The sequence below is a fragment of the Saccopteryx bilineata genome, chromosome 7, assembly GCF_036850765.1.
Source record: "Saccopteryx bilineata isolate mSacBil1 chromosome 7, mSacBil1_pri_phased_curated, whole genome shotgun sequence".
Taxonomy (NCBI): domain Eukaryota; kingdom Metazoa; phylum Chordata; class Mammalia; order Chiroptera; family Emballonuridae; genus Saccopteryx; species Saccopteryx bilineata.
In genome coordinates this window covers 9,190,368-9,210,368 of record NC_089496.1, presented here as the reverse complement: position 1 = coordinate 9,210,368, position 20,001 = coordinate 9,190,368, and the positions used below count along the sequence as shown (strand labels likewise).

Below are 20,001 nucleotides of genomic sequence, written 5' to 3'. Positions count from 1 at the left end.
TTCCCAGTATATTAAAATAAGAAAAAAATAATTTTGGTAATTTGAAAAAAATGTCATTCTTTTCTGAAATACTAGGTACTATTGGTTATACAGCAGTTTCATCTAGAAAATACTAACTTCAAAATTTATCATTCAGTAAAAGACATTAACTGAAACTATGCAATACCTCTATCTCAGGTGAGCTGTCTTTTCTAATCCCTTTATTCAGTTTGTTTTCATTGGGATTCAAGATTATTGAATCCTAAAAAGCTATTTATTGTTAGAAATATTGCCATTGGCCCTGGCTGGTTTGCTCAGAGGTAGAGCGTTGCCCAGTGTGTGGATGTCCTGGGTTCAATTCCCAGTCATGGCACACAGGAAAAGCAACCATCTCTCTATCTCTCTCTTTCTCTCTTTTCCCCTCCCATAACCATGGCTCAATTGGCTCCAGAGAGTTGGCCTGGAGTGTTGAGGATGGCTCCATGGCCTCCGCCTCAGGCACTAAAAAATGGCTCTGGTTGCAACAGAGCAAAGGCCTCAGATGGGCAGAGCATTGCCCCCTAGTGGGCTTGCCGGGTAGATTCTGGTCAGGGCACAGGCAGGAGTCTCTCTGCTTCCCTTCCTCTCACTAAATTAAGAAAACAATATCTATATTGCCATTATGTTTTCAGAGCAGTAACTTTAATTACAGGATCTGCTCAGACTGAGGGTGAAGCCTCAGTCATATGTTTACCAATAGCACTAAGCAAAATTCCATCGAAATAAACCAGATTATAGAACCATTCCAAAAGATTAACTTAAATCAAAGCACCCTGACAATGTGTCACACTTTCTGCAACATTGAGGCAAACAAAAAAATATTATTATTACTGAAACAATACAGGAGAAAAAATACTATTGATAGAAAATTTACCAAAAGATATTCACATTTCAAGGACTCACCCACAAAAGTTACTAAAGAAAAGTTTGATAAATAAATAATACTTAATATTTACTTTTTATCTTTCTTTTATACCTAATCAAGAAAAAAATTTTGAACCTGTCTCAACACTATCAAAACAAATGATAATCATAGAGAGAAGCAAATTGATTATTAATAATTATTTGAATTACCATTTTTTATAAGCACAGCAGCTTATGGTAGGGGGCATAACAGGTTTTAACAAAAAGAAGATTAAGGGTTTTATTTTCCTCCACTGAGCCACAAAATAGTGAGATTTCTCAAGTTAACTTTAATTTCATCTGGCTCAGGTGTCAGGAATCTATATTTATCTTGTGTGAGGCATGCGTCCGAAGTGCTGGAAGTTTTGGGATGTCAGTCGCTTTCAGATGTCAGGATAACCTTAAAGACAGATGAATGGGTAAGACCCATGCCTCATTTCTGAGTTCTCAGCTGCTGTGCTGTAGAAATCATGTGTTTATTTTCTGCACCTCCTCTTACAACAGAGTTTCCGAAGCCACTCTTAAAATCTTACCTCTGGGCAAGCAAGATCTTCTAGAAATTGGTGAGCAGAATTATTTTTATTTAGGAATGTGGCTATAAAGAGTTAATGGACTATCATCTAGTAAATGAAAAATATTATTTTTTAACTGTTTAAAAAGATAAATATTCTCTGGTGTAATAATTGTCTTTTAACAGATTATAAACTTTCAACTAAATGGATAAAGAAATAAATATTTAACAAATTTTTCTTTTTCTTTAGTCTCTACATTCACCCTATGAAATTTCCATTTGCATAGTTTCATGCTTTTTATTTAGAAGTATCAAAATTTAAATTTCTAATTATTTTAAAAACTATAATTTTATAGGAAATTTTTATTTTTTCAGGCTTTCTAAATTGGTTTGGCATGTAGTAACCTAGGCTGATTTCATGTATTTTTTAAAAAAATATTGTTTAACTTCTCATACACTTTTAAAAATATTATTGTTTAAAAAATAATACTCTAAAAGTCTTACCAATTTGATTTTTCTCTACTAAATTAGAAAAACACCATTTTAGTGAGACTAGAAGTTAGATGACCTTTGTTCATTAGACTATAAAAATGTTTTCTGCAGTGTTGTCAAGACTGACAAGTATATCTAAAAAATAATTTCAAAGATCCAATCCTCTTTACAAATTGACTCCTAAAAGGAAAGAAAAAAAATCTTTTCATACTTAAACGTATTGATCATTAGTGATCATGGAAGTTTTATTGAGTGGGCTCCGGATACTTTCTTTCAGGGGGAGGGGATTTGTTGCATAGGAGAAATTTTATAACATGGTGTGTTTCATAGTATGGCTATAGAAGAGGCAGAAACATCGCCAAAAATGATACAATAGTGACTTCTGCAGAAAGGAAATTTAATGATATAAATATTTAAATATAAAAGTTAAATACTGATTAAAAAAAAACAATTTCCTCTTACTCTTCAACTGTTCGACAAAGCCTGGGAATGAATTGGGTAGGCTTCATTACCTTTAGAGAAGATTGCTTCCTTTTATTCTTTGGAGAGTGTTTTCTTGGAGATGTGTTGAATTCTGGGGAAAGCATTCTGGGTTGATACTTACACATGTGCTAATTTCTTGTTCGCTTCTTTTGAGAAAAGCTCAGCACTCGGTGGGTTTTGGAACAGGTGAAGAGAAACAGGCAACCTTTTCTCGGGTATAGCTGACTAAAAAGTAAAAATGGAATTTGTTGGACAATAGATGAGACTCCTGTAATCCTGACAAGAGAAAAGGTAAAATATTTTTAAAAATGCACAACACAAACAGCAATTATTTGGAATCAGATCCTCTTGTAAAAGACAATGACAACTTTGTACTGAACTGTTCTGAATGCTTAAGAAAGAAAGCAAACACCTGAGTATAACCAAACAATATCCACCTGGGGATAACAAAGTGAGCTCCTGAATTTACAAGAATCATTGTAGAGACAGGGAAGGGGGAAGAAAAAAGCTTTCAAGTTCTAAAAATTTGTGGCAGAGACCCTATAAGACTGCAGAGTGGACTAGCTAAATGGAAGAATATGTTTTTCTTAGAATGAAGAAATACATAATAATATTATATATTGCTGTGGATATAACTATAGCTAATGTTGCTTTAGGCACAAATTGTTAATATTACTAACTAAGGAATTTAATATTTTTAGTATTTTTAAATTAAGCTCCACAAAATTGTGAAATCAAGTAGAAACACTTTAAAATGAATAAAAAGGGAAAAATATTTTTTATTGGTCACTTACCTGCATGTGTTTTATTGCTTTTTGGATAGTAACTGTAAGTATGTCGCCACTATCCCACAACCTAAACGGGATGATAGAGAACGGAGAGCCAGGAGCTCCGGGAAAGGAGTGACTGTCTCCACATCAGGTTACTAGAACCTAAACAATGCTGAATCCAGCATGTTCTCTTAGCTCACGATGAACTGTTCATTAGGGAAAGAAAATAGTCTAAAACTAGCAGAAGTGCATAGAGAATATAAAAAGAAATATAGTTTAGTAAATAATTAGTTTTGCTGTTTTGTGTGTTGTATGTCAAAGCACAGAAATTGGCTAAGTCACTGGAAACATTTTTTCTTTCCGAAGGGTAGTTAGGACACCACAGCTTCCACATGAGCTTTCTATATTTCTCCACAGAGAAGGCCAGGGGAATGCTGCTCTGTCTTCTGACAAATTTAGCCTTGTGGAGAATAAATAACACTTTTAAATAGGTGCTTGGTGGTACACTGTTAAGTAGTTTAAAATGTTTTGAAATATATCCAGAGACCTTTGTCACACAAGCCCTATCATCTGAAGGAGGAAATGACAGAAAATTGGCAAGCATACAGGGGACATAGCAGACAGCTTGGCTACATTCGTAAGGACTCCAGAGTGTGCTCAAATAGAAAGGCATTGTTTGCCTGCAGTGCTTGTGAAGTTTAAAATTGAAATAAGGACAGGGATATATATATTATATATATATATATATATATATATATATTAGTTTCATCTCTTAATACTGTTTCTTTTTCCTCATGAAATCTAAATATAAATCTTCCATTTCTCTCATTTTAATTTTTGGAAATCAGAAAGGCTATTTATCACGGTTTTAAAAATTGAGAACATAGTCTACTAGAAATTTACTTGGTGGCTCATTTTCATTCTATTCTGGAACTTCATTATCACTTTCTTTGGAATGTAAAGACCACAAATGTGTCCTTCTTGGTCTCGTTCTAGGAAGTTTTATAAATGACAAAAGTTAGTTTATACAGTCTGGTGGTCCCATAGCATGGATGGACCCTAAGCATAGTATTTGTTTAGAGCAGACATAAATTTTTAGTAAGCAAGCAGAATCTTTTTTGACAAGTATTCTTACTTTAAGACTGAATCCTAAAACAGCAAATAAAACCACCATTTTTATTGAATATATAATGGAGTCACTATCATTCTGATTTATTTATTCATTGACACATTTGCTAAAAAGTATTTATGAGCATTTATGTGTGTGACAGACACTTCTATTATTAGAAACAATATTGCGCTGAATTTTTATAAGGATCTAGAAACTTTGTACAGGTGGTTGTGATAGCTTTCTAAATGTATTTCTGGTTTAATTGTTTTGTCTGAAATGGAGAACAAACACTAATCTAAATTTTAGCTTGGTCTCATAAGGGGCAGATCTCTGGTGTCTATGGAAACCTCTAGTTTCTGCAAGCCTCATCCTTTTAAGAGCTGCATGGTCAAAAGTTATATGTGAGCAGACACATAGATGGGCAAATATAATGCAGGAGGACACAGCTGTGATAAGGGCCATATACAGTGATAAGGACACTGCATACAGACCTTTGCTATTACTTAAAGTTGGCACCTCCCGCTGGGCTGATAACTCCAGGAAGGCAGGGGTCATTTGCAACTTAGTATCTGCAATGTGCAGTGCCTGACACATAATAAGCACTCAATGGATAGATCTAATTCATTTATTCAAAAAACTTTCCTCTGAATCTCTTCTAACCGAACATGTTCAGCTTCCACTAAGGCCTATAACTAAAATTTTTTAAATTTTTGTTCATTTCAACAATTTACAAATCTATTTCTTAAATTTCTCAGGTTTAGCGCTCTTTTTGAAATATTCAAATTGACATATCTCTACTTTAAAAATAATACATTTTTAAATAATACATTTGACACTTGAACAACATGAAGTTTACAGGTACCCATCTCCTGTACAGTTGAAAATGTGTGTATAATTTCTAACTGCTCCAAAATTTAAATTGTCCCTCAGTATCCAAGGGGAATTAGCACTCCTGAAGATACCAAAATCCATGGGTGCTTGTGTCACCTACAAAAATGACATAGATCAATACATACAGTTGGCCTCCCCATCCGTGGACTCCCAACAGCAAATTAAAAACAGTACAGGTGTTTATTGACAAAACCCACATGTAAGTAGACCCTTACAGGTCAAACCTGTGTTGTTCAAGGGTCAATTGTATATAGATATATAAGTTTTTTCACTATCCCTGCCCTTCTCAGTATGTGTGTGTGTGTGTGCGCGCGCGCGTGTGATATAGGAAAAATCATCATTAAAAATTTAATAGAGAAATATCCTATAATTCAATTTATACTTTTTTTAAACTCACAGACACTAATAATTTCTCAGTGAGTGAACCCAAGAAGTTCATTCATTTCACCTTATTCCACTGTCTTTTTTTTTAATTTTTATAAATTTTATTTATTGATTTTAGAAAGAGAAAAAAACATTGATTTGTTCTTTCACTTGTTTATGCACTTGTATGTGCCCTGACCAGGGATCGAACCCACAACCTTGGCATAACCAACTGAGCTACAAGGCCAGGGCTCCACTGAAATCTAAATCCTTTTCACCAATATACATGCAAAGCTTAGATGTGCTTGCTTCTCTGTTCACCCTCTTAGATCTCTTCACTGAGCGTACCAAGTTTCGGATAAGCTAGAGAAAATCTCTTAATTAAGTCAATTCTACTTTGGGTCCAGCAGTCATCTTCAAAGTATGCTCACCTTGCCTCCAGTTGTGGGCTGTGATTTCTCCACTCCTCATTTTATGTGAAACTGTAGCATATCTAGTAGCCGTTCTTTGCTAGCCTAGTCAAATATGCCCTCAAAACCTTCTCTGGGGGTGGAGGTGGGGCTGGCTAGTAATAGAGGTGCGGTCATTATCTGTTTCTTCTTCAATCCGCTGGTCAGAATTCCTTCTTGGCCTCATTGGGAGTTTCTTGAAAGTGTCTTCACCATTAGTCTTCCATACCTCTGTGCACTACATCCTTACACTGCAGTCCTATTGCAACAGCTCGATAAAATTCTGTTTTACCACATGATGTCAGGAAAAACAAGGTTAGACAAGAAAAAATAAATCCTAGTATATAAGACAAACTGAAGGGAAGCTTCCCTATAATTATCAGCACTATCTTCTCTACCCCATTAATATCCCTACTGAGTGTTAAAGATGTCATTTTGTTTTCTTGCTGAACTCTCCCACGCAGAACTTCTGTACATAGTAACAGCAAGAGCATTTCTTAAGCTGAAATCCTGTAGATAAACAAAAGCAATTGAGACAATCTGAATGGTCTTTTGTGAAAGAGTAAACTACTTAATAATTATTTACCATGGCAAAGCAACAACTAGGAGCCTGGGGTTTTTGTTCTTGTTTTCTGAGGTTTAAGGCTAAAAGTCTACTTTCAGCTGCTCTACCAATGTTCACACATGTTCGTAACAAAAGCTATAAACATTGGAAGTAGTCATAGTTCTAATACTCTTAAACCAAAACCCATTAACTTTTACAAGTGAAGATTTGGGGGCATGTTGAAGTTAAGGGAGCTTTTATATCCTTGCCTAGCCATTTGATTGTCATTCCCCAACTTTTCCTTTCTCGAGTTTTTCTACGTGTCCCTCCCCATCAACACCTACTGAGTGATCTTATCTATATTTAAGTCTTTACCTATAATCTATATGTTGAACAGATATCCATCTTAAGTTGAAATTATCTAAACTTTTTTTTTTTATCTAAATAAACTCTTTTAACACATAACCATGTCATTGTGTTCTGATTCATGATGTCTTTTATGGTCAAAATTAAATTGCAAATATCACAAAATAGATGTGTCTCTTACTATGCTTGGATCTATCCTAGTGCTCGGTGTCTATATTCTGTAAATACTTTTTAAGTAAATAGATGGGTTAAATAATTATAGTAGCTATTTTTCACCTACTGGGTGCCTTCAAAGCACTCTGATATAATTATGCAAAGTGCCTAATATTTAATCAGAGGTATTGTAAATTATTAGTTGAGGTAGATTTTCTGTAGCCAGACTAAATAAGTTTGAAACTCGTATCTGTTACTTCCCAGTTCAGTGACCATGGGCTAATTTGTTAACCTCTCTGCTTCCTCATCTGTAAAAGAGATATAATAAAAGTATCTACTTCATAGAGTAATTGTTCAAAATAAGCAAGTCACTATATGTAAAATGTACAAGTACTTTCCACATAATAAAAGAAGCGTTAACTATTATTATTTTATTCTCATAATGAATTTAACGTAGGCAGTGTTTTTCTCTTTTTAAGAATGTATCAACAGACTAAGACAGATTAAGAAAACAGAAATGTTTGCAGCTAGTTAATGAAAATGCCAGCAAGAACTAACCCAACGCAATCCCAAATCTAGTTTTGTTATTTCCCTCTCCAGTCTTTTCTGTTGTCTTGTCACTCCAGCCTGAAACCTAGGACAAATTCTTGGTTTGTATTTCTTACTCCCTAGCTAATTACTTACCAAAGTTTAGCTATTCACACTACCTTCTAAATATCTCCCTGTTTGTGCTACATATTTCCGAAATATTTTCCAACTTTTTTCTCCCCAGCCACTGTTGTAATTCAGACCATATAATTTCTTGCTTAGATTATTTCCAAAGATTTCCTCTGGCCACTCCTCCAAATCTATTCTCCTCGTTGTGCCAGAGCATTTTCCTAATCTCAAATTTTATCATGCACTCCTTCCTTAAAATTCCTGAGTAGCTCAATATTGCATTTAAGATGAGTTCTTGAAAGGAATTCCTAGGTATTTAGGCACAAATGTCAGTGTGGTGTATTCTGCCTTATATTAGGTCTTATTATGTCGCCTGTGCCTCCTCTCCAGTGCAATCTCAGCTTCCCAGAACTCATACAATACACCAAAGCTTCACCCAGATATCTATGTTCCCCCAGTTGTATGTTTGCTTATAAAACATATTTTTTATGAAACATATACTTTTGGAGGAATGCCTTTGTTCCCTTTACCCAGACTTATAAATTTTGGCAACTTTTTTTTAATTTAAATTTATTGGGTGAATGTACATTTCAAGTATATGTTTCTATTATACATGTTCTGTATATTGCATTGTGTGCAAAAAAATTAATACAAGAAAGATCTGGTTCTTTGAAAAGATTAATAAAATAGGCAACCCCGTAGCTGGACTCACTAAAAATAAAAAGAGAGAGAAAAGATTGATATAAACAAAATTAAAAATAAAAGAGAAGTTACTATAGACATTACAGAAATACAAAGGATTATACTAGAATACTATGAAAGACTAAATGCCACCACGGTCAATAACCTAGAATAATTTACAAGTTCTTAGAAATATATAACCTTCTTAGACTGAATAATGAAAAATCTGAAAATCTAAATATACCAGTCAACAGTGAGGAAATTGAAACAACCATTAAAATCTCCCTAAAAATCAAAGTTCAGGACCAGATGGCTTCACTAGTGAATTCAACCAAACATTCAAAGATTTGATATCTATCCTTCTCAAACTCTTCTAAAAAACTGAAGAGGCAATATTTTCAATACATTTTATAAGGCCAACATAAACACTGATAACAAAACCTGGCAAGGATAACACAAAAAAGAAAACTACAGACCAATATTTCTAATGAATCCAGATGCACAAGTCCTAAATAAAATACTAGCAAAGCAAATTAACAAGACATTTAAAAATAATACATTATGATCAAGTGGGGCTCATTCCAGAGGCACAAGGATGGTTCAGTATATGCAAAGAGATCAGTGTTGTACAGCACATCCACACAGCAAAGGGTAACATCGTATGAGCTTAAGAACAGATGCAGAAAAGCATTGGATGAGATACAACATCCACTTATGATTAAAACACTCAATAAAATGGGTATAGAAGGAAATTACCTCAACATAATACAGCCATCTATAACATACCCTCAGCTAATATCATAATGGTGAAAAACTGAAAGCTTTTCCTCTAAAATGACACCTGTATCTCATAACTTGCAAGTAAGCTATAACTTCCTCCCTCAGCTGTCCTTTAACAGCCTTCCGTACCCAGCATACACTCGCCTCACCTTTGCGTAGAAGTCACAAGGTATTATGATTGTCCGTTTATTAATCTATCTTCCTAGACAAGCTGTGAGCTACTTTAGGGGAAGTATTAGGTTCTTGTTTTGTTGATTTTCTCTTTTTATCCCAATTAAAATTTCAGACTAAGAATGCTTGATACTTGTTTTATTCTTGAAAGGGCTACAGATTAGTGAAACATTAGCCCGTGTTAATGAGATTTCTGTAAAGGCATAAATAACTGTTTTTAAAAAACAAAGTTAATAATTTAAACTATGATTTTTAAAAAGTAGCTTCAAATGTGATCTAAAAATTTCAAGATGAGGAAGAGTTCATTGGGGAAGTAATCCAGTATTAGAACCAGTAAAAACAACTGTAGTAATCATTTGCCTGTCTTCTGGGCTGTGATCTGGTGGGAGGGAAACGAAATGAGCAGTAGGATCAGGTTCCTGGCCTGGCCGCCCAGCAGGAGTGTGCTATGTAGGCAAAGGGTTGAGGGCAAGTTAAGATTAGGAAAGGATATGCACGGTGATAGACAAGCCAAGCTGAGTCTAATCGAGTTTTAAATCTTTTCCTTTGGAAAACAAGGACTGGCAAGTGAAGGCTGGAAACTGGAGAATTAGAAGTTTTATCTCATAGCACTCAGCTCAGTTCTGAAAGCTGTTTAAATCAGGCTAGATTTAGCAAGGAAGTTCTTTAAAAATTGGTGTGCATGAGAATAACCAAAAATGTGTGGTATCTATGGCTTAGAGAGTGTTCATAATTAATCCGTATTCAGACAGAGCATCTTGTTTCTGTCTTGGTCCATATAAGGCCAGGGGCCACTGCCACTGTGGCCAGGCACAGGCAGGTTCACATTGGATTCAGGCCGATGGTAAAGAAAACATGGAGCCAAAAACTGCTGGGTCATTCCTTTATTAAAGTCTCGCATGAGCCAACAAGCAAACACACAGGGAAAACAGTTACCTTTCACCATTCAGAGCTACCAAAGCTCTGACACATTCTCCTGTTTCACAACCAAGAGAATCTTCTCCGGTTTCTCCTAGAATCAAAGCCCCCCTCACCCCCAGTCTTAGTGGAGCTTACAAAGCCCCTCACCTCTGGTTCCCCATCTGCACACCTTCTCTCTCTCTGCAAAACAAGGCTTCTTCTTCAGCACTCTGCATTCTCTCCTCTCTCACTCTGCAAACATGGCTTCGTTCTGCTTCTCCTCCTTCTTCTTTCTCCTTTTTTCAAAACTTTCTGGCATGAAAACCTCTCCTCCAGCAAACATGAACAAAACAATGACCTTTCCCAAGCAGAAAGATAATTTGCAATTTCACAGATCACACATCCCTGGCGCTGACCAGCCCCCAATGCAAACTATAAGCGAGCAAACATAAAAATCATATTTTACAAACTTATTTGGCCAATAGTCCATCATGATCATGTGGCCTTGTCTGGAGTCAATGTTCTGTAAAATTTTTTATGCTCACAAGAGAACACCAAGGCCTGACTATGGGGGCCACACCTGTTTTCAGAAACAATAAGACTAGCAGATAGCACCAGGACAGGCTCTGAATGTCAGGGGCTGTTTTCTTTTTCTCATGAAACTTTTTTTGTTGTTATTTCAGTAATTAAACCTACTTTCATGAAACCCACTTTCCACAACTTTAGTGGTAAGATTCTAATAGAATTTCTTTGTAATTGTCTTTCTAAACACTATGGTATGCTCAGCACGTTGAGTATTTTAACACAAAATTTTATTCCTCTTATGCTAGCAATTTCATGATAAATAGAACCACAAGAGGAGAATAAGCTCTGTATAATAACTATGAAGTACACAGATTGTTAAGGAATTAATTAGCTTTTTTGTACTTATACCATAAAAAAGTAATTTATTATATAAAAATATATCATTGGCAGATATAAAATATACAGAATAAAATTTTAATTCTACTTGGTGAAAGTTACTTATAAATTGAGGGCTCTTTCTACTTAATACATAGAAAATATCTCAATGACAGGTTATTAAGAATCTGGGAATTATCATAAATCAACATATTTGCCTAAAGCCAGCAGATATGCATCTAAGTTGAATTTATATAAATGTAGTTAAAAATATATATGCCAAACTTCTTATTTATATATTCTGGATGTCTCCTAAAATAAATGGGATGATTTGACTTTTTCTCTTATATAATAGACTACAATCATCATAAATTTTGCTTAAAGAACATCTAGTAAGGGATTCAAATTCATAACTGAATAATATTCAATATTTCAGTATTGTGTATGAATTTAAACTGACTAGAATCATTGACAAATGTCCCATATAATTTGCTCTATAACTTGTTTTAAGTCTATAAAGGAGGTATTTTAGGGTTGGAGGGGACGCAGAGGAGATAGGACTATAAACTAAGCTTGATTTTTCCATAATGTACTATTTTAAACACTTTGTTAAATATACCATTTTCTTTGATTTATATATATATATGCATTTTAAGTGTGAGCTGCATAATAAATTCAAGATTATATTTGGGATTAAATCTTATATTTAATCCCAAATACACTGTATAAAATGAAGTTTATCCATCATTGAGTTTCTTTGATTGATTTAAAAATATAATAAAGCAATATAAAAGGTAGAGTGATGTGGTTTCATCTCTGCCTTATCATATTATCTTGTTAATAAAAAGAAGTTATTTTGATTGAACTTTATAGTTTGCCCTGTAGTTTCCCTTGAAGATCTGATCTAAAAAAAAAAAATGCTCAGTTTTTACTTTCTCCTTAAGGTTTACCTTTTGTGTTGTTACTATTTATTCTTCCTGTTTTCAAGGAAAACACATAGTTCTGTTTTGTGGGAGCCAGAAAAAATAATTTACTAAACAGGAAACTGAATGAGAAGTTAAAATTTCAGTTAAACATTTTAACTTTTAATTGAACAACAAGGTTTAAAATGATTTACATTATAAATAGGCATCATGGGCACAGGCAATGTGTTCTGATTCAAGTCTTTACAACCAAGAGCAGCAGTTTGGGTACTTAATCTAAGTGACTCAATGGTTAAATTATAGTAGAATCCTGATAACTGACTTAATTCTTGTTAACAGTAATAAAAGGAGAATAATACCAATAAATTTTAAAATATCTATTAATTACATGGGACATTAGTATTTTTGGAGCTCATTATTTAAGGAAGGGTCAGATTTGCATAATGTACTTTTGATTATGATATGTATAGTCTCTAATATTGCTGTGTGGAAGTTGGCTACAGATGAATATTTATTACTCCTTTTTGCAATGGTAAAAAGGAGTATTTTGTGTGCACAGTTTAGCAGTAGGCACCTATGTGAAAAAGAAAGAAAAGAAGATTAGGATCAGTCTTACCTGAAATATTTCCTGATCTTGGTGTGTTTTTGAGAAGGCTTTACACATCACATATATTTTTAAAAACAGTTGTTGTATGATGTGTGCCAGAATAAAATAGAAGCTTTCTCTTTTTGCTTACATCAAATCCATGTTTTTCCAGGGCATATAAGCCATAAAAGCAACGAGTGGCCATTTCTCAGTAACGATTGTTTTTAATTGAGAAAGCTACCCCAATTATTTCTTGGAGAGTCTCCTAGTTCTCTGCTGGGTTTAGTCTTAGAACTCTCTTTCTCTCTTGGTTCTATATCTCTTTAAACTGTCATAATGCAATTATATTCTATACACCTTCTGGTCAAACAAGATAAAGTATAAATATGTTCACCAAAAGGCAGATTCACACACTTATTTTAGTCATTGCTTCTTCCTGAAGAGGGCCTCCTTTAACTGAATCCAGTTGAGCACTTTAGATGAAGTCAATCTAATGCTTATGCGTTGGTGGCTATTGGCAGTGGAGTCCTGTTCTTGTTCCCGTTCTTATCCCTTCCTCTGTCCTCCAACCCTGTGACCCGGAAGTGCTGCCCTGACTCTGCACTTCCTTGGGAACCAAACCCCAGGCTGAAATGAGAAGTGGGGGAAACTACAAATGAGAAGCTTGAATACTTCCTAATAGAGGGCTGTGTGTGCCCTTGCTATCTGCTCTGTGATTTGTCAGCTTTGTACTAGAGTTGTCACTTCAATCAGAGCCAATAGAACAGAAATGCTAAGCCTCCCATTCCCCTTGGCCTTTAATGTTTTAGCTCTGCTTTTACTGAGATTTCAGTTCTTATTTAGTTTTCATTACTCCTCCTCTCACTCCTCAGGCTGAGTTCCAGAGTCCATCAAACAACTTTAGCTCGAGTGTTTCTCCCACTCCAGGTCATGAGTCTGAGGCCTTGCTTCTCAGTTTCACAGCCCCTTGGCCCCGCTGCCACCACACACTGCAAGTACTTTCCTACTAACTCAACCTCCGTCTGGAATGAGCCCACCTTCTCTTCATTAGGCAAAATGCAAATTTTGGGTCAGAACCTTATGCCTTTCAAGTATTGTTTTATTAGTCTTCTATGTAGACTCTCATCCCAATTTACTGCTTTTAATATGACCCTTTCAAAGTGAAAGCTCTTATCCCATTACTTCCTCTACTTAAATTACTTAATGATTCTTTTGTGTGTACATAATAAATTTAAGATCCTTAGAATATCATTCAAGGAGCTTCAAATCTAGTCTCCAGCCATTTTCCTCATTCTTTGCTACTTCCTAAAAACAAATTTTGTGATTTCCCAAATATATTATTACTTTCTGCCTCTGTATTTATTCATGCTGTTCTTTCTGCTTGTACTGAATTTTCTCCCTCTTGTTTGATTAGAAAGTGTCTACTTATCCATTGAAGCCCTTCCATTATTTTATAGTCTGTCTTTTCTCAACAAAACCACAACTTACTACACACTATATTTTATTAATCTTTGTATCCTAGTGCCAAGCTCAAAGTCTGGATATAGTCAACGGTTAGTAAGGGTTTAAATGAGTAAGTGAGTTTAAATACATCTTCCCTCCCTTTTAGACAAAAGCTTAGACTTGTCTTTACTTTTAGAATTGTCTTTACTCTTTATAATTTCTCCTCCAAAAAAATGTTTAGGAAGGACGCTTCATGAAAATGTTTTTCTTGATAGCAGTTCCCAAGTGTGAAAATTGCAGGCTATATGGCATTAAATAGAATTGAATTGGAGTGCTATGTATTAGTTTTGTGACCTTGAATAAATTATTAACCTCTCCATGTCTCAGATTCCCCATCTATAAAATGGGTACAAAATTTTTTTATGGCTAAGATTTTAAAAGCTGTTGATGAAAGAATTACCAACTTAAGAAAAAGTCATAAGATTTATTTGATCCTGACCAGGCAGTGGCACAGTGGATAGAGCGTTGGACTGGGATGTGCAGGACCCAGGTTCGAGACCCCGAGGTCACCAGCTTGAGCGTGGGCTCATCTGGTCTGAGCAAGGCTCACCAGCTTGAGCCTGGGGTTGCTGGCTTAAGCAGGGGGTCTGCAGTAGCCCCCTGGTCAGGGGGCTGCAATCAATGAACAACTAAGGTGCTGCAACAAAAAATTGAGGCTTCTCATCTCTCTCCCTTCTGGCCTGTCTGTCCCTCTTTCTGTTTCTCTCTGTCTCTGTCACAAAACAAAAAACAAACAAACAAAGAATTATTTGAACCAAACTGATGACAGTTGCTGGGAAGCAAAATCTCCACAGATTGAGCTGTTGCTCAAAACACTGGCAGTTCTGCACCTTATTTTATACGTTAGAATCAAAGGGGGAGCGTGAGGAGAGTTACATGCACTTCGTTGGTGGTAGATTAGGAAGGGCGGGGAAAGTAAATTGGGGAAATCTCTGAGATTGGATAAAAAACAAAATGAAAAGACACATCTTTTAGTTGGGTGTGTACAGGATAAACAGGTGGGTACAAGATAATTAATAATAAATATTTATAGTACATCTAGGTGGGATGTGGGCAATAAGGTAACAATGTGGTCTGTGCTCTGGAAAAGATTACTCTGACATTTCAAAGGTATGTTATCTTAGTTGCACAAAAATAACAATTTCAAAACAAAAGATTGACCTTTGTTAAGTAAGAGACAGGATAGGACTTCTCTACCCTCCGTGACCCACTTTTAGTTAGGAACTTTTAGTACGTTCAGACCACCCTATGTGGTTAGTGGCCCCGGGGTAATGAGGCAAGTCCTGGAGGCTTCCCCTAAACTTGTCAGATTCACTATGTGGCCCCTTCTCTCCCACAAGCCAAACTCTGTATGAACAGTTGGGAGCTCTGTTTCCTCATCTGAAAAATAAATAATTTAGATAAACTAATTTTTAATATCTCTCTCAGATTTTAGAATCAGAAGACTGAACATGGTCCCTGTTCTCTTACTGTCCGACATTGAGAAAGTAACTCTTTTTTTTTCTTTTCTATTTTTCTGAAGTGAGAAGCAGGGAGGCAGACAGACTCCCACGTGCACCCGACTGGGATCCACCCAGCACGCCCACCAGGGGGCGATGCTCTGCCCATCTGGGGCATTGCTCTGCCACAACCAGAGCCATTCTAGCGCCTGGGGCAGAGGCCTTGGAGCCATCCTCAGCGCCCGGGCCAACTTTGCTCCAATGGAGCCTTGGCTGCGGGAAGGGAAGAGAGAGATAGAGAGAAAGGAGAAGGGGGAAGGGTGGAGAAGCAGATGGTCACTTCTCCTGTGTGCCCTGGCCAGGAATTGAACCTGGGACTTCCACATGCCAGGTGGATGTTCACCGCTGAGCCAACCGGCCAGGGCTGAGAAAGTAACTCTTAATGTCATCTCAGCTTCTTAGCTAAAATGGGAAATTGCACCAGAAAATCTACAAAGAATCTTCCAATCTAAGTTTCTTTAACCTTTTATTATCTGAATATATGATTCTATTTTCTTTCTTTTGTATATACTATTATACAAAAGAAAGTTTTGTATAATAGTATACAAAACTTCCCCATGGATTTTAAAAAAATATATTGATTAAGATCATTTTAACAGGGAGTGTGTTCTAGATTGACAGTAGAGGTGACTGGGATCTGGTAAATACCTGGTTACAACATCTTGGTCAAATTACCAACCAGGATGCAAATGTGGGTGTGTTGGTCTTCTGATGCACAGAATTACATAGCAACTATTTATAAAGACTTCTCAAATTTTTAGACTAAACAGGAATGATGTCAGCAAAATAGCAGTTCTAGTGATTTCTAGCACCTATCTCCTCCTGTAAACATCAATTTGAACAAATATCCATGCATGAAAATACCTTCATAAAAGCTAAGGATTCCAAGGAGGGATTTTAGTACTTAGGTGAAGCAAGTATTTTATTTTTGTAGAGATTTTGAGATTAAATAGCAGCTGCAATTTCTACTTCAGTAAAGTAGAAAATAAACCTGGATCCTTGAGAATACAGGTTGCCAGAGAAATGCTATAGAAAATGAAGATGGTTCAGTAAACCAAGAGTAAGGTAAGAGTCACAAGATAGGGGGGAAAGGATTGGTCGGGAGTTACTGAGCCCAGCTCAACAGAAATAGAATGCTGTTTAAAAATGTGTTTGGATAGCAAATGTTTGTATTTTAAAGTTAAAGGAAATTAAAAGACAGTTGCCTTATTTTCTCCATCTTCTCCCATCCTCATGTCTCTTTCCAGGAGAAAACACTGGGAACTGTCCAGATAACATACTTATTGTGCTATTCCTTGGTTTTTAAAAATTGCTTTAATTTATACATTAGCCTTTTATTTCCTCCCGTGGAAGAACATATGTAGCTTTTATATACTACTTCCACAAGCAATACCACGTCACCCAACCCAACTATTATCCCCATAATGCTTTTCTTCTCTCAACTAATATGATTCTTTTTTTAATATTATTGACTGTTTACATCATTATTATAAAGTTTCCAAACAGCAGAGCCAGGAAGTACCTGAGTGCTTTCTTTCTGGTACAACTTATTTTTTCCTGGTGGTGATAATTTGCTTCCCTAAGTCTTTGGTTCCTCCTGACCCATAAGTGGTTTGTTTCCCAGGTCCCTGACATGCTAGTTACCCTGAAACTTCCTTTCCACCTCTTCCTGGAAATGCCTTTGTCTTAGCTGTCAGAGCAGCTATGTCCTCAATTCTCTGTGCTCTGAGTTCTTAGTTTACCTTCTCGATTTAGTACAGTTTATATTCTGAGAGTTCACTTCCTAGGAAAGGGTAAAATAGAAGTAATATTTGGGGACTTGTGTATACTAAAATATCTTTATACTTATTCCTAAAAATTAGTTTGCACATAGAGCAGCTGGAAATCATTTTCCCTCAGATTTTTGAAGAGATTGCTCATTTGATTTCTAAGTTCCCACTGTTGCCATCAGTCTTTTTTTCTTTCTTTTTTTTTCTAATTTGTATGAGTCACTATTCAAAAGTCCATCAGAGACTTTTAAGATTTTTCTATTTGTTGTTAATTCTCTGTGACATTCTAAAGACAGAGAGCTCTGTGACCTGCCCTGTGGCAAACATTCCTGAAGGCTAGCTTGCTGCACTTCCACCACCTCCATCAGGGGTCAGGAACCTATGGCTCGCGAGCCAGATGTGGCTATTTTGATGGCTGCATCTGGCTCACAGACAAATCTTTAATAAAAATAAATAATAACGTTAAAAATATAAAACATTTTCATGTATTACAATCCATTCATTTCCTACAGCTCATGTTCATGGTTGTGGGTGGCTGGAGCCAATCACAGCTGTCCTCCAGGACAACATCAAATTTTTATTGGATAATACGTAATGTACACGAGTCATTGTATGGCTCTCATAGAATTACATTTTAAAATATGTGGCGTTCATGGCTCTCTCAGCCAAAAAGTTTCCCGACCCCTGACCTTGATGACTATGAGGACCTCAGAGCAGAGGTGTCACTCAGAGAGAACAAGCCTCGGAAAACATTGCATCAATCATGACAACAGAGCAGTGGAGTATTATGGGCTGTGTATGGTGGGTAGGCAGTTCTGTTTGGATCCTGTTGGGCAAATGAGTTTGTAAAATCTGTATTTTCTGGTTTTGCTCTCTTTTATTGTTATAAATGGCCGCCAACCACATAATTGTGTTACCCATGTGATAATGTTAATTACCTTGATGCTTGGGAAGGGGCTTGGTTATGCTAATGTGGGCTGGAGGAGGGATTTTTCTCCCTGAAAGGTTTTAAGAAGAAGAAGGAAGGGAGGAGCTAGAAGGCTGTTTTGAGAAAGGCCACATGGTTGCAGAGAAGGCAGGCAGCAAGATGGCGGGGAGCTGAAGGGGAACAGAGTTGGGGGCCTTTGATTCTGGGAAAAACTGTAAAGATTCTCCGGTGTGGAACCGGAGAACATGTGAGTGGGTTTTGGTGCCCGGGGGTTTTTTTTTTACTCGCTTGCCGGTGTGAGCTAGAATAAAAGATGGCCCACCAGTCCTCGGCTCCACAGTCTCATTACGATCTATCTGAATTCAGTGGGAACCTGTATGTGCCAGATGGCCGTGATAGCCGACGCTCCTGGACTTACAGACCCCAACACTGGGCTCAAGGCTTCAGAAGTTTGTGAAAAAGAGAAAGAGAGAACAAGAGCCATCATCTGTCTGCAAAGTGGCCACAGCTAGAACAAGGGAGACCCGTAGTCTGAGTGTAGGGAGGGTGTACTCTGCATTCTTATCTCCTCTCTGAATATAAAACCTGTTCATGAAGATATAACTAAATTTTAATCTGAAATTACTGAGGAATACAAAATAAAATAAGGACATTTTCTTAAAATGAACATGTGAAATATGATGGATCAGACAGAATGGAGGCTTGAGGTTGTCAACATAAAAAAACCTTCCAAACCTATAAGAATTTTTATGAGTTTATTTGAGCCAAACTGTCGACAACTGTCGACAACGGATTGAGAAAGTGCTCTGGGAAATGGCAGTTCAAGCACTTATTTTACACATTAGAATCAAAGGAGAAGCCGTATGGGGGTACATGAAACTGATTGGTGATAGATTCGGGAAGCAGGAGAAGGCAAAGCAGGGAAATCTCTAGGATTAGATAAAAAGTAAAAGTGTATGTGCTGAAACATCTTTACATAGGCAGGAACAGGACACTAACAGTGAATGGTTCACATAACAGTAACACTGCGGGTCTGCTGGCTTCCGCTCAGTGGGAGGGGCGATGTCTGACACCCTTACATTCCAAACTCATGTTATCAGGTACATTACTGTAGATGCAAAAGACAGCAGACAGGCTTAAGATAAAGCAAACACTGACCTTTGTTTAGAGAAAGTTCTCCCCTAGGACATGACTTTCCACCATGAACGACTTGCTTTCATTTAGAAAGGTTTGATTTTGACCACCCTGTGTTTCCTTAGCTCCCTGAGTGCGCGAGGCCGTTGTGTAGGCATTCCCTGAGCTGGTCAGGTTCAGTTAGTGCCACATTCTGATTAAAATTTTTTTCTTTTTTTTCTTTTTGGTCCACTAGGTAAACATGAAATTTGGAAAAATAGAATTTCATTTCTGCATACCTGAGTTTGTGACTGTGAAATCTGTTTCCATTACAGTAATGTTCAGCCATTCCCAACGTTTCCATCTGAGATAGTTCTTTCCAGTTTATTCTAGATTAGTGGACTTTATATTTCACATTCCCTTTGTCAGAATAGACAAGTATGTTTCCTGGAATGATGGCAACTTGCACTTGAGTTTTATTTTGAACTTTGATTTGATTTTGAGGTCTTCACAGCAAGTTTTTCCCATTAAAACAAT

At 36.5% G+C, this 20,001-nt stretch overlaps 1 protein-coding gene across 1 annotated transcript in view; it reads left to right on the top strand.

Moving 5' to 3' along the window:
* The first annotated feature begins 1,329 nt into the window (after positions 1–1,329).
* The window catches only part of CD36 (CD36 molecule (CD36 blood group)), a 78,965-nt gene continuing 60,293 nt past the window's right edge, over positions 1,330–20,001 (top strand). Inside the window, exon 1 of the mRNA XM_066240362.1 lies at positions 1,330–1,484. The gene's annotated coding sequence lies outside the window, so the exon portion shown is untranslated. The remainder of the gene's footprint in view (positions 1,485–20,001) is intronic.